We start from the raw sequence: 14150 nt of genomic DNA on the forward strand, positions 1-14150 counted from the left end.
TTAACAATGGAGATGGCAACAGAATAAATGTTATAAATGGGAAAGAGACAGTGGTGTATACCTTTGTTTGAGTCAGTAGCAGGGGTATATTGGTAGGAAGTTAAAAAAGGAAGCACGATGGGGAGTGACCATTATCCAATTTTTGTTGAAATAGGTACAAGAGTGGAAACAAATGAGATAAACAGATCAGGAGGATGGGTATTTGACAAAGCAGACTGAGTTAAATTTAGATTCGTAAATAAAGAGATAATGGGTGAAATTAATATTAAAGGGATAGTTCACCCAAAAATGAAAATTTGATGTTTATCTGCTTACCCCCAGGGCATCCAAGATGTAGCTGACTTTGTTTCTTCAGTAGAACACAAATGATGATTTTTAACTCCAACCGTTGCCGTCTGTCAGTCTTATAGTGCATGGCAATGGGAACTACTATCTTCTATAAGACTAAAAAAAAAAAAAACATGCACAGACAAATCCAAATTAAACCCTGCTGCTTGTGACGACACATTGATATCCTAAGACACGAAATGATTGGTTTCGTGTCTTAGGATTGGGCCGCCTTCAAGAACCGGTCCACTACAGTCAAGTGACTGTATTGCCCTGGGATGGTGGGAGGGCTGTGACAAAATCGAGCACAATGTGGGACCAGGGTCTTGAAGGGACAGACAGCGGCTGAAGTAACCCCTCCGGATTGCAATTGGTAGTCTTAAACCGAGCAGAAACTGAGCAGGCCAAAACAAAATCTCGGATGTCACGAGCCATGGAGCACCACCAGAATCGCTGTTTAACTAGAAAACGTCTCGGTTACTACTGTAACCTTAGTTCCCTGAAGAGGGAACGAGACGTTGCGTCGAGAAATTGACGCTGTAGGAACGCAACGCGTTATGTCGTCATGAAGCACGTGTGAAATCCGTCCAATGGAGTGACGAGACGTCACAGGCGGGTGACGTCACGACCAGGAAACTATAAAGCACGCTCAAACAAAGCAACGCTAGCTTCAAGTGTCTGAAGTAGTCGCTTGACAAGCATGCAGGAAGTATGGCAGGACGACGCAACGTCTCGTTCCCTCTTCAGGGAACTAAGGTTACAGTAGTAACCGAGACGTTCCCTTTCAAGGGAACTCGCGTTGCGTCGAGAAATTGACGCTGTGGGAACGTTAATACCCACGCCGCCATAATGACCAATGCCTGTCTAGTGTGACTCGTCAACACCAGACAGAACCCTGGCCCCAGGAGTGGAGCTCAGATCAAGGTCATAGAACCTCATGAATGTATGCGGTGAGGACCAGCCTGCCGCATCACAAACATCTTGCAAAGATGCTCCGAAGAGCAGAGCTTTAGAGGCCGCCATACTCCTAGTGGAGTGGGCTCGAACTGCCAAAGGAGATGGCAGTCCGGCCGACTCGTAAGCAAGTGAGATAGCCTCAACTATCCACTTACTCATCCTCTGCTTAGATACCGGGGCCCCTTTTTTAGGGGACCCGAAACAAATGAACAACTGTTCCGACTTACGCCACAGGGCAGCTCTGTGGACATAAGCATCCAACGCCCGAACTGGGCAAAGCAGATTAAGGCGTTCCTGGTCTGAATCCCTGAAGGGAGGAGGACAGAAGGCTTGCAGTACTATGGGCCTCACCACATTGGTGGGGACCTTAGGAACATAACCAGGTCTGGGATGAAGGAAAGCCTTCACCATACCGGGTGCAAATTCCAAGCACGATGGGGCAACCGAAAGAGCTTGCAAATCTCCTATTCTTTTAAGAGAGGAGATAGCAAGAAGGAACAGAGTCTTGAAGGTCAAGAACTTAACAGGAACCTCCTCAATGGGTTCAAACGGAGCTAAGGAAAGGCCCTGGAGCACCACAGCCAAATCCCAAGCCGGTACCCTCGTGCGTACCGCAGGCCTCAGCCTCAGTGTGCCACGAAGGAAGCGAGTGACAAGAGGGTCTCTCCCCAGAGAGCCACCAGCCAAAGGTGTGTGGTAAGCCGCAATAGCCGCCACATAGACTTTTAAGGTGGACGGAGATAACCCTGCAGTGAACCTCTCCTGCAGAAATTCCAACACTGCCCCAACCGAACAGTTTAAAGGATCCAACTGACGAACACTGCACCAAGTAGAAAACAGCTTCCATTTAACACTAGAAGTCCCAGAGATTTGTAACCCTCCTTTAGCCAAGTGGATGCTAACTGGCTAGTCTTTTGGCTATCATTAGCATCAATTCATGTGTAAATATGGTCATTACCTGAGCAATCTGCAGGGGGGTTGGGGGTGTGTGTGTGAATGGTTGCTGGTGGCTTGTTTGTATGTGTGGGGGAGGGAGGGCTGCTAAAAGCAGAGAACTTGATTGACCATGGGCCGGTTTCAGAAAGGAGGTTAAGTGAAAACTCAGAGTATGTTAACCCTGAAATGAGGGAGTGCAAGTGATGTTTAAAAAGTTAACTCACTCATTCACACTGCAACCATGCTTTTCATACTAAGTATTTTTTTTTATCCTATTTCAAGTAAATTAAAAAAAAAAAAATCTTAAATCAAGATGGATTTTCTATATGAGAAAATTATATATGATATTTAGTCTTGTTTCCTGGGGGGATCTAAATTAAGTGCATTTTACTTAAGTAAAATTATCAATATCTGCCAGTGTGGTAATAAAAATAATCTTAATGCAAACGGAAAGTGTTGGAGTGTCTACCCAGATGAAAAAAAGTGCAGTAAAATAAACTTTATTTTAGTACACTTTTACACTTCCATAATGTACAGTGCTCTATTTCCGTGCACTTATTTTGTACTTAATATACTAAAAGCTCTTCTTTAGTACTTCTTAAGATAATCTTAAGAACATCTAAGTGTACTCAACTGTGCTATTTTGAGACACCATGAATTTGAACTAAAATGTGCTTTTAACATACTATCTCTGTATAGAAAAATGTATTTAGTTAACACTTGTAGTACACTTGAACCCATCTTTCAAACACTTTTAAAAATGGACTTATGATGTATTTCAAATATAAGATTAATATATAATGAATATATACAAAATGTATTTATAATATATTGCCAGCCAGTGCCAGGATTGTGAGAGATTTCTGGAATGTACTCACTCACTTTTTAATATTATTTGTAAATATGTGTACAAATGGTTGGTTTCTTTATTTTATTTTGTACTATTTTTATCAATAGATCTCAGCAACAAAGGGAAAAAAAACAAAACATGTGTGTTGATTTCTCCCTAAGATGGCAAAGTGAAACACAAGTTTCCTTGAAGTGGCTCAGCATGGCCCCACATTGTTTACATAACAAAAGCAACTGTTCACAGCTGATTAAGAATATTAGCCTAAAGCCTTCCAGCCCATCGGCTGTCCTGCGGGTTTTATAGGTAGAAAAGCCAAATGGCTGCTCTCTGGGACTTCTAGTGTTAAAAGCATACAGCTTCCTCGTGGAGGGAGCCCTAGAGTGAAGGATGGTACCCACAACCTCGGCTGAGAGACCAGAGTCTATGAGCTGGGTCCCCTCAGAGGCCAAGCCCACAGGTTCCAAAGTTCCGGGCGAGGGTGAAATATTGAGCCCTCCGCCTGAGACAGAAGATCCGACTGACTGGAATCTCCCAGGGAGAGCCGTCTAGGAGAGATACTAGGTCCGAAAACCAAACTCTGCCCGGCCACCGCGGGGCTATCAAGACGAGCCGGACTTGGTCCCGGCGAAATATCTCTAAGACTCCCGGGAGCAGAGCAATCGGAGGAAAAGCGTACAGACGAAGCCTCTGCCATGTCTGCACCATAGCATCCAGTCCGAGAGGAGCTGGATGGGTGAGGGAGAACCAGAGTGGACAGTGAGACGTCTCTCGAGACGCAAACAGATCCACCTGAGCCCGGCCAAACATCCCCCATATTTGCTCCACCACCTCGGGGTGGAGCCTCCATTCCCCGGGCCTCAGCCCCTGCCTCGACAGGACGTCTGCTCCTATGTTTTGAACCCCGGGGATGTATGCTGCACGAAGCGACAGCAACTTCCCCTGGGACCACAGGAGGATTTGGTGCGCCAGTTTGTAAAGCGGACGCGAACGCAAATCTCCCTGGTGATTTATATAGGCAACCACCGATGTGTTGTCCGACCGGACAAGAACATGGTGGCCCCTGAGATCTGGGAGAAAGACTCTGAGAGCCAAGAACACAGCCATCATCTCCAGGCAGTTGATGTGCCAGGAGAGATGATGTTCGCTCCACAGACCCTGAGTTGGGCGTCCGTCTAGGATCGCCCCCCAACCCGTGAGGGAGGCATCTGTCGTTAGCATCTTGCGACGACAAGGAGCTCCCAATACCGGGCCTTGGGATAAAAACCAAGGTTTCTTCCACATGTCGAGGGCACGTAGGCATCGCCGTGTGACCTTGATCATGCGAAATGGATTTCCCCTTGGAGAAAACCCCCTGGTCCTGAGCCACCACTGCAGGGGTCTCATGTACAGCAGGCCAAAGGGAATCACGTTGGACGCTGCTGCCATTAAACCCAACAGTCTCTGAAATTGTTTCACAGTGAGTGACTGGCCTAGCCTTATCCGGTTTACGGTAGAAAGGATTGAATCTATGCGAGCAGTTGAAAGACGCGCCTGCATCACAACAGAGTCCCAAACCACGCCCAGAAAAGTGGTTCTCTGAGCTGGAGAAAGAACACTCTTCTTGGCATTCAACCTTAACCCCAACCTTCTCATGTGGGCGAGAACGACATCTCGATGCCGAACCGCAAGTTGTTGCGATTGAGCTAATATTAGCCAATCGTCGATGTAATTGAGAATGCGAATACCCTGTAAACGCAGTGGCGCCAAGGCTGCATCCATGCATTTGGTGAAAGTGCGGGGTGATAACGCTAGGCCGAACGGAAGAACCCGATACTGGTAAACTTTGCCCCCAAAAGCGAACCTCAGGAACTTCCTGTGATGCGGAAGGATGGAGATGTGGAAATACGCGTCCTTGAGATCGATCGTGACAAACCAGTCCTCGGACCTGATTTGTGACACGATTTGTCTCAACGTTAACATTTTGAATTTGAGCTTCATAACTGACTGGTTCAGCAGACGCAGATCCAAAATGGGACGCAACCCCCCATCCTTCTTCGGAACGATAAAATAACGGCTGTAAAAACCGTTTTCTCTGTCAAGAGGAAGTACATGCTCTATGGCTTCCTTCTCCAACAGAGTTTCTACCTCCTGTTCCATAACCAGAGCCTGCTCGGGGCCCACCACAGTGGGCAGAACCCCCGCGAACCTGGGTGGGCGAGACCCGAACTGAATAGTATACCCCTTTTCGACTGTACGCAGGACCCATTGAGAAATATTTGGCAGTAGCCTCCATGCTGTCAGATATTCTACTAAGGGAACCAGTCTCTCGAGACTGGCCTCTGGTGTAATTTGAACAGCCAAAACGGTGCCCTGAAGCGGCGCACCAGCAGGGGGCAACCGAGCTGACTGTTCGGAGACCCTCCTTAGAGGGGGCGAGCGCCCCAGGGCCGCTACGTTTCCGGGCGGACACCTGGGTGTTTGCTCGCTGGGGACCACCGCGCCCTGAAGCACACGAGGTGGCAGGGTTGGCAGAACGGCCCCCTGAGGGCACTGAAGAGAACTGGGCACCGTATACTGAGGTGTGCGCCACTTCTCTCCAGCGGGGGCTGCCCTCATTTGAGCCCTGACACTCGCAGCGTCAGGACTTCTTTGCTGCAGCCTTCTTGGCGATAATGACGTTCCTCAGATCCGTCTTACCCCTTGAAGGCTGCGGCTGTGAGCGCCCTCCCGACCCCCCGAATCTCTGAGGAGGGGTACGGGTAGAAACTCAAATTCAACCATAAGTGCCTCTCCGTAGCCACCAGTGCTGCCATAGCACGACCCACGGATCTGGCCGTCTCCTTGGTGGCACGGAGAGAAAGGTCTGAAGCCCGACGTAGCTCATCGACTACGTCGGGAGTGATTCCCCCGCCCTCATCAATATCACCTAATAACTCAGCCTGATAGGCCTGCAGCGAACCCATAGTGTGAAGGCATGCTGCCGCCTGACCAGAAGCCGAATAAGCTTTGCCCACTAAACCAGAGGTGACTCTTACTGGCTTAGTGGGCAGCGTCGGGGTCTTTAGGGACGACGCCGACTGTGGAGAGAGATAGCTCGCGAGCGTCTCCTCCACTTTTGGCATCGCCCCATAACCGTGCTCTTTAAGCCCCACGATCGATGCATAGTGCGTGGTCTGAGCACTATGCACCCGATATGAGGCTGGTTTCTTCCAAGATCTCGCCACCTCGGTGTGGAGATCTGGAAAAAACGGGAGACCCCGACGCGGAGGTTGCGCTCTAGAGGGCAGAAAACGTTCATCCAATTTGCTTTTAGGACGAACGTCCTGCTTCTCTGCTGGCCAGTCGATGTTTAATCTGGCAACAGCGCGAGACACAACCTCCACCAACTCCTCAAAAGCAGGCGAGTGGGATGGCGAGTCCTCACTCTCAACAGTATCGATGCTCTCCACATCCAGCTCCTCGGAACTGGACATATTGAGCATCGGTGCTTGACCCAGTGTGGAAGGAACCGCAGAGCGTGCTTCCAGACACTGAGAAAAAGCACTGGATCTATCAGGTGAGGGCTGAGATAAGGCTGGGCCCGTCTCAAACCCCTCTGATAGATCCATTTGCGAGCCCCAGGATAGAGAACGCCGCTGTGCCTCGGCAGCAGCGGGACCCGAACCCTGGGGAACGCGAGCCTGAGCGCCCTCATCAAAGAGCACCAGGCGGGAGCGGAGCGTCCGTAAAGGAAGCATCTCACAGTGCTCACAGCCAGCACCCTCGAGTGCTGACCGTGCATGCTCCGCTCCCAAACAAGCAACACAAAGATTGTGTGTGTTCCCACTCGTGATGTAGCGAGGGCAGGGATGCACACACGATCTAAATTGCTTTTCCGCCATAATAGTGAATATATAGATATATATAAGTCACAAACAACACCAAATAAGACAGACAAGTCACACAAAGCACTACTGAAGACACAGAAGCTAGCGTTGCTTTGTTTGAGCGTGCTTTATAGTTTCCTGGTCGTGACGTCACCCGCCTGTGACGTCTCGTCACTCCATTGGACGGATTTCACACGTGCTTCATGACGACATAACGCGTTGCGTTCCCACAGCGTCAATTTCTCGACGCAACGCGAGTTCCCTTGAAAGGGAACTGGTATGATTCACTCCTGGATGACACACCACATTGGAACAATAAACAAATAAATGACTCGGTGGGCAACCGGACGGAGGCTTTACCCCTTCTAAGGCTGTGCGGACCTTCGACTTGATCTCCCATACGAGTAAGGAGACAACTAGTCTCTCAGGTATAATGCACTCGGGAATAGACGGTTGTTCGGAATGGTCAAAAATACGAGACAGGGCATCGGGTTCTTGGACCCCGGATGGTAAGAAATGGAAAAATCAAAACGACCAAAAAAAAGTGCCCACCGAGCCTGCCTGGAGTTGAGTAGTTTAGCAGATCTGATGTACTCAAGATTCTTATGGTCGGTCCAGACAACAAAGGTGTAGGGACCCGTTCGACAGACGTTACCAAATGGCTTTATCAGCCAGAGGCATGATTGAACAAAGCTTCATTTGGTCCAAAAGAGCCATTTCCTGACAGGAAACACCTAGCCTTAGCAGAAGTGATGACGTGACTTCTCTTAACAAAGGACTCTGTCTAAAGGACTTCTTTGCTCATCAGCAATAAACTAATCAGAACCTACCACGTGGGTTTGATCACATTAAATCTATTGATTCTCTCACAAAACCCTCTTGTATTATCGGACGGAACAGGAAAAACACCCATCAACGGATTTAAAGATGAATCTGTCCTATCAATACCTCCCTTGTTTGAGCAATCCATCCTGACCCGGTCACTCGTGACTCCGGTCAAAGTTTAAACTATGCTTAAGGACTCAATCTTGAATCTCAAAAGGGACAATTGTCAATTACTTAAAGTATTAACTATATCCAGAATAACACTTGATATGATGTGATTACTAACATGTTGGATTCAATGCATTGTATGTTTGTATTCCTGGATGCATCTTCTTTCTCTTATAATCATTGTTTTAATTAGCTCAGTCTAGTAATATGTGTGAAAGAAGTGTGTCGTGTTTGAGCTCTAAATGCAGAATTTATAATTCTCTGTAATTCTGTGTGAATGAAACATTGAAATTCAGTATCAGGAAAATATTAAGAAACTTTATATTGTTGTTAATAAAACAGGAGAATGTTCTGCAGATATCACGCAATGTGATCAATAGACAATAGACGAGGCGTGTCTAATCTCCGTAGCAACGTCTCATTGGAGGATCGCATCTGAAGGATGGAGCCAGAATTGCTCCTTTAAAACTATGCTGTCCGAACAAGCTAAGATCAGTCAGTTGAGAAATATGAAATAAGCTCAGAGTCAGAAGTCAGAAGCTGGAAGTCAGAAGTCGGTCAGAAATACTTTGACCACGGCTGAAAAGTTGCTTGGGTCATGCTGAAAAGAAGAAGTTGAGAAGATCCTTTATCGGGGCTGATTTTCCATCTAACAGCCGCCGATTTCAACTACGAGCCACGCCGCTGATCAACAGCCGTCACATCCAGACTCCAAAAAAATATCTGAAATATCTGACCAAAGTCTCCCAAGAAGAGAGCCGCCCAAGCCAGACGCTCAGATCAGAACAGCAACATCCCTCAAAGCTTCCGCGCCACCCACAGGGCTTTCCCGAGAAGACGTCACCTGAAAGACAGCCAATCCAGAACGGGACTCCGCTGTACACGAGTCACAGAACAACCCGACTACCTCAGCTGTCGAGCAAACGCAGGTACAAGCAAACTTCTCTCTCTCTTGCTGGAAACTGGTGAAACTCCTTTTAAACCTAAAGAATCAAGCCAAAGCTCTGCTTTTGTGATTTTTCCTCAGGTTATAAGTTAAGTTAGCACTGAACTTGGGACTTTTCATAACTCATCAACTCCGCGAATGTGTGTGCATGCATGTATGTGTGTGTGTGTGTGTGTCTGTTTAGCCTTAGTTTCCTGTAATCATTAGAAGTAGTCAATAAATCTTGTTTTGATTTTCACATATACGAGTTTCTTGTGTTGTGTGTCAAATTACTGCCTTAGACTTAAAGATCAGGTTACCTCTTGCTTATAATAATATAATAATTATAATAACAATAACCATAATAAAATATTGTTACCGTTGACCACAGAATAATATTTTATCCAGAATTGGTAAAATACTCTAACCTCAATTTTCGCTGGACGAATAAATTTACGAAGTGTTAAATATTAATTCTGAATCATTTACAGTGAATCATTTACAGTTGATTCAATTCTTATTCCCTTTAACAATTAAATTGAGCTAATAAATGACCTAAAGGTACATTACAAAGGGTACTCCTGAACCCTCTAACCAATGATGCCACTCCTCCAATGCTAACTTGACTGCCAGCAACACTCTGTTACCAATGTCATAATTATGTTCAGCAGACAACAGTCTATGTGAAAAAAAACGTGCAAGGGTGCATCTTGTCGTCCGAGGAAGAGCGCTGGGAGAGTTACCGCGCCTACCCCCACCTCTGACGCATCAACCTCCACCACAAACTGACGTGTGGGATCAGGGGCAATGAGAATGGGAGCTGAAACAAAGCAGCTCTTGAGGTCGGTAAATGCAGCTTCAGCTGCACCAAACCACCTGAACGTTACCTTGGTGGAGGTCAAGGCGGTCAGAGGAGCGGCTAGTTGGCTGTAACTGCGAATAAAACGCCGGTAGAAATTGGCAAACCCCAGAAACCTCAGCAGGGCCTTGTAGGAATCTGGGGTTGGCCAATCCACCACAGCTCTAACCTTATCGGGATTCATGTGCGTTCCCTCGGACGAGATGATGTACACCAAAAACAGAACCGACTGTGCATGGAACATGCATTTCTCCGCCTTGACAAAAAGCCCATTCACAAGCAGCCTCTAGAGCACCCGCCTGACGTGCTGAATGTGTTCCTGGAGAGAAGAGGAAAATATCAATATGTCGTCCAGGAATATATGAACTGATTGGCCATGTCTCTCCGCCAACGAGCGCTTGGAAAACCGCGGGGGAGTTGGATAGTGCAAAGGGCATAATAAGATATTCAAAGTGCCCCCTAGGGGTGTTAAATGCGGTCTTCCACTCATCCCCCGCTTGTAAAGATGGACGCTCCCTGCAACCACTTGAAGACATCAACGGCAAGGGATAGTTGTTCTTTACCGTGATGTTGTTCAGCCCTCGGTAATCAATACACGGTCGCAGGGAACCATCCTTCTTCCCCACAAAAAAAAAAAAACCTGCCCCAGTGGGAGAAGAGGAAGGACGGATGAGCCTGGCTGCCAGAGAATCAGAAATATATTTCTCCATGGCCTCCCTTTCCGGAGCAGAAAGCGAGTATAACCTGCCCTTAGGCAGAGACGTACCTGGTAATAAATCTATAGCACAGTTATAGGGACGATGCGGAGGCAGAGAAGCAGTCCAGGACTTACTGAACACTCCCTTCAGGTCAAGATACTCTTTGGGCACGTTAGACAGGTTCACCGGCTCATCCCGCAACAAAGAACAACAAACAGGAGAATAAGCAGAAACCAAAGAAGACGCATGACATTTCTCATCTCACGCCAAGACCGTTCTCAGACTCCAATTAATGTGGGGGTTATAGAGTGTTAGCCATGGATGCCCCAGCACCACTGGAACCAAGGCTGTGTCAGTCAGGTAGAATTTAATTCTCTCTGTGTGGTTGCCTGATGTAGTGAGACTCATCATCCCCGTGGAATGAGATAGATGATAGATGACAGCGGCTGTCCATCTAGAGCATTGACGGATATTGGATGAGTAAGTGAATGCACAGGAATGTTGAGCTTGTAAGCTAAGTTAATGTCCATAAAATTTTCCTCAGCTCCAGAGTCCACGAGAGCTTCACACTGATGACTTCCACCAGCCCACTGCAGTCTTACCGGGAGGAGAGTCGCAGCAAGAGAAGATTTCTTGAAGGCAATGCCACCCGCCAGTAACCTCACGCCTACTGACGGGTCTTGTCTTTTAACTGGACACTTAACAGCAAAATGTCCTGCAGCTCCACAGTAGAAACAAAGTCCCCGTACTCTACATCATTCCCTCTCCTCCCGGGACAACCGAGCTCCGCCCACCTGCATGGGCTCAGGATCGAATGAGGGACCGACCGTATCCACAGCCGTGCTGGAACAATCTCTCTCCACAGCAGCCTTCCGACTGTAATTAGCACGTTGATCTCGATGCTGCAGCCACGTATCCACCCGGATCACCAGATCAATCAATCCATCTAATGTAGTCGGTAAATCCAGCACGTAGATCTCATTCTGGATACGGTCGGCCAACCCATGCAGAAAAATATCCCACTGTGCCTCCGTGTTCCAGTTGCATTCTGCAGCCAGAGTTCGGAATTCGATGGAACAATCCGTAACAGTTCTTTCTACTTGACGGGGGTCCACCAAAGCCTCTCTTCCAGCGACCGAGCGATCAAACACCTTCTTGAGCTCCGCATTGAAAGATTGAAACGATACACAACACGGATGACCTTGCTCCCAAATTGCCGTTCCCCACAGCGCTGCTCGTCCTGATAGCAATGTTATCACAAAGGCCACCTTTGACTCCTCTGTGGGAAATGATGACGGCTAGAGAGCAAAAAACAAGGAACACTTAGCCAGAAAGGAACGGCATAATTGTGGCTCACCAGAGTAAACCGTGGGGGCTGGCAATCGGGGCTCCATGGGTCGAGCAGAGTGGTCACCAGGCGGAACCGCTGATAGTGGGCTGGGCACAGTGGGAGTGTGGGCAGAGTCGGTTAGCAGTTGTTACAACTGTGTGGTCAGTTCAGAGACCTGCGCCACCAAAGCCTGCACAGCACATCCCGTTGTCACGATCTGTTCCTCCTGGCGATCAAAACGGACGTTGCTATCAGACAGAATCTCTCGTAGCTCGGCAGCACTCGCTGGATCCATGTCTGGTCAGATCGTTATGTCACGGACAAAAAACACCGGATCCAATAGCGAGTGTACAACAGTTTATTGATCCACAAAACAGGGCAAGATGGTCAGACACATGCAACACGTCAGGCTTCGGTGGCAACGAGACTGCAGCAGGCTGGATTCCAACAGGCAGACGGTAATCCAGAGAAACAGGGCTGGGTGAGAATCCACTCTCGAACAGAAAACAAACTCACAGGAAACAGGAGACAAAGGAAAAAACTGCTGGAGACAACAAGACCACAATGTGAGCACAAGAACGATCTGACAAAGAACACAGCAAACACAGGACTACATATAGGACAGATAACGAGACTCACCTGTGACTGGTCAGCGCAGCCAGTCACCATAGCAACGCTATTGACTAACTGACACTGACAGCACCCAAACACAACACACACTCACACGCAGACAGAGAGGGAATGAGTCAGTGAACCCATGAACCGTGACAGTCATTTTCTACAGATGCCTCTTGAAAGAGATTAAAGCAACTATTAAATTTCTTGCCATCAAACTGACTCAGAATCTTGTAGATCAAATCAAAGTAAGTTTTTAAATGTCTCACTGCTTACACTGAACACTGAACATGTAGTTGTACAAAAGAAACTTCAGTTTATGGCAGCGTGAATTGTAAGTGGATTGAGAGACTATAATAAATCATGTTTTTTTTTTTTTGTTTTTTTGCTCCATCTTTTGCCAGAAATCACTGCCACAGCTCAATGAGCAGATAATAACACAGTTGTGGGACGTGAAGAATGAGCTCAAAGAGTGTGAGGCTGGACCACCAAATGACCCTAGGGGGCCAAACAGTTTTTTGCTTCTGAGAATTATCATTTAGTGTCCAAATTGCAGGAAACGTTTTGTGTTTGTTGTGATATTCTCCTTCTTCCTTGTGTACCTGCTGTAAAAATATCTTGGCATCAGATGGTCCCAAATCTCATCCACTGTTCAAGCACACGTACACATCAATGTCTGACACTAGGTGGTGCTATGGTTTATAGAGTTCATGATTGAAACGCTGCATCTTCCTTGTGTTGTTGTTGTATTGTAAATTATTTTCTCATCCAAATGTGTTTTTTTGACCTCCCCAGAGAAAACACTTTCGCTGTAAAATGATAATGTACAATAACATGCTTATGTAAATATTATTTCTTTATCACAGATCTTAAAAAGATTCAATGATCAAATCAACTCCTTATCATCAGGGGAGCTGATTAATCCAGAAAATGTGTTTTCCCAGCTTCGGGCTGAATTCAAGAAGTAGAATGATCATCTTAACCATACAAAGTCATCCTGTCAGTATATTTTCAACATTATACATGCTGTAACCTTGAATTCACTGCTGTTGTGATTTTCTAAGAGTTATAAGCTTACAAAAAGTCAGTTAATTTAATAAAAAATCCATCTTGTTCCTAAACAAGTTTGCAGTTTGAAAGAGTTTAGCAAGAATTACAGAGGGAGGGAATTGCCCGGTTTCAGCAACTACAGAATGTTTGAGTGGGTTCTGCAGCGCCAAGTGCTCAGTGCCATCAAAGGTACCTGTCACGGTTCGCAGGTCTGTGGATTCCGTTCTGTTGTTATTGTGTGTGTGTGTGTGTGTGTGTGTGTGGTTGTGTGTGTCTTGAGTGTCACGTGTGGTTGCTGGGCAACTCACGAGCGCTGATTGGTGATCAGCGGCAGCTGTTGCTTGTCAGCACTGCTATTTAATGTCTCTGTGTTTGTTCGTTCATTGTCGGATTGTTCTGTGTGCTCACGCTGTGTTCCTTTCAGTTTGCGCTGTTGGTAAGACTTCCAATCGACCTCCAGCAGGGTTCCTTCAGCCGTTGTCAGTTCCTTCGAGACCCTGGTCCCATATTGCGTTAGATTTCGTTACTGCCCTCCCTCCCTCCCAGGGCAACACGGTGGTTTTAACCGTGGTGGACCGGTTCTCGAAGGCTGCTCATTTTATTCCCCTGACCAAATTACCTTCTGCCAGGGAGACAGCGGTTGCTGTCATTGATCATGTCTTTCGCATTCATGGCCTCCCGAAGGACGTGGTTTCTGACAGGGGTCCCCAATTCGTGTCCAAATTTTGGAGAGAGTTTTGTCGCTTACTGGGGGCGAATGTTAGT

Source organism: Chanodichthys erythropterus, chromosome 24 (assembly GCF_024489055.1).
Source record: "Chanodichthys erythropterus isolate Z2021 chromosome 24, ASM2448905v1, whole genome shotgun sequence".
NCBI lineage: Eukaryota > Metazoa > Chordata > Actinopteri > Cypriniformes > Xenocyprididae > Chanodichthys > Chanodichthys erythropterus.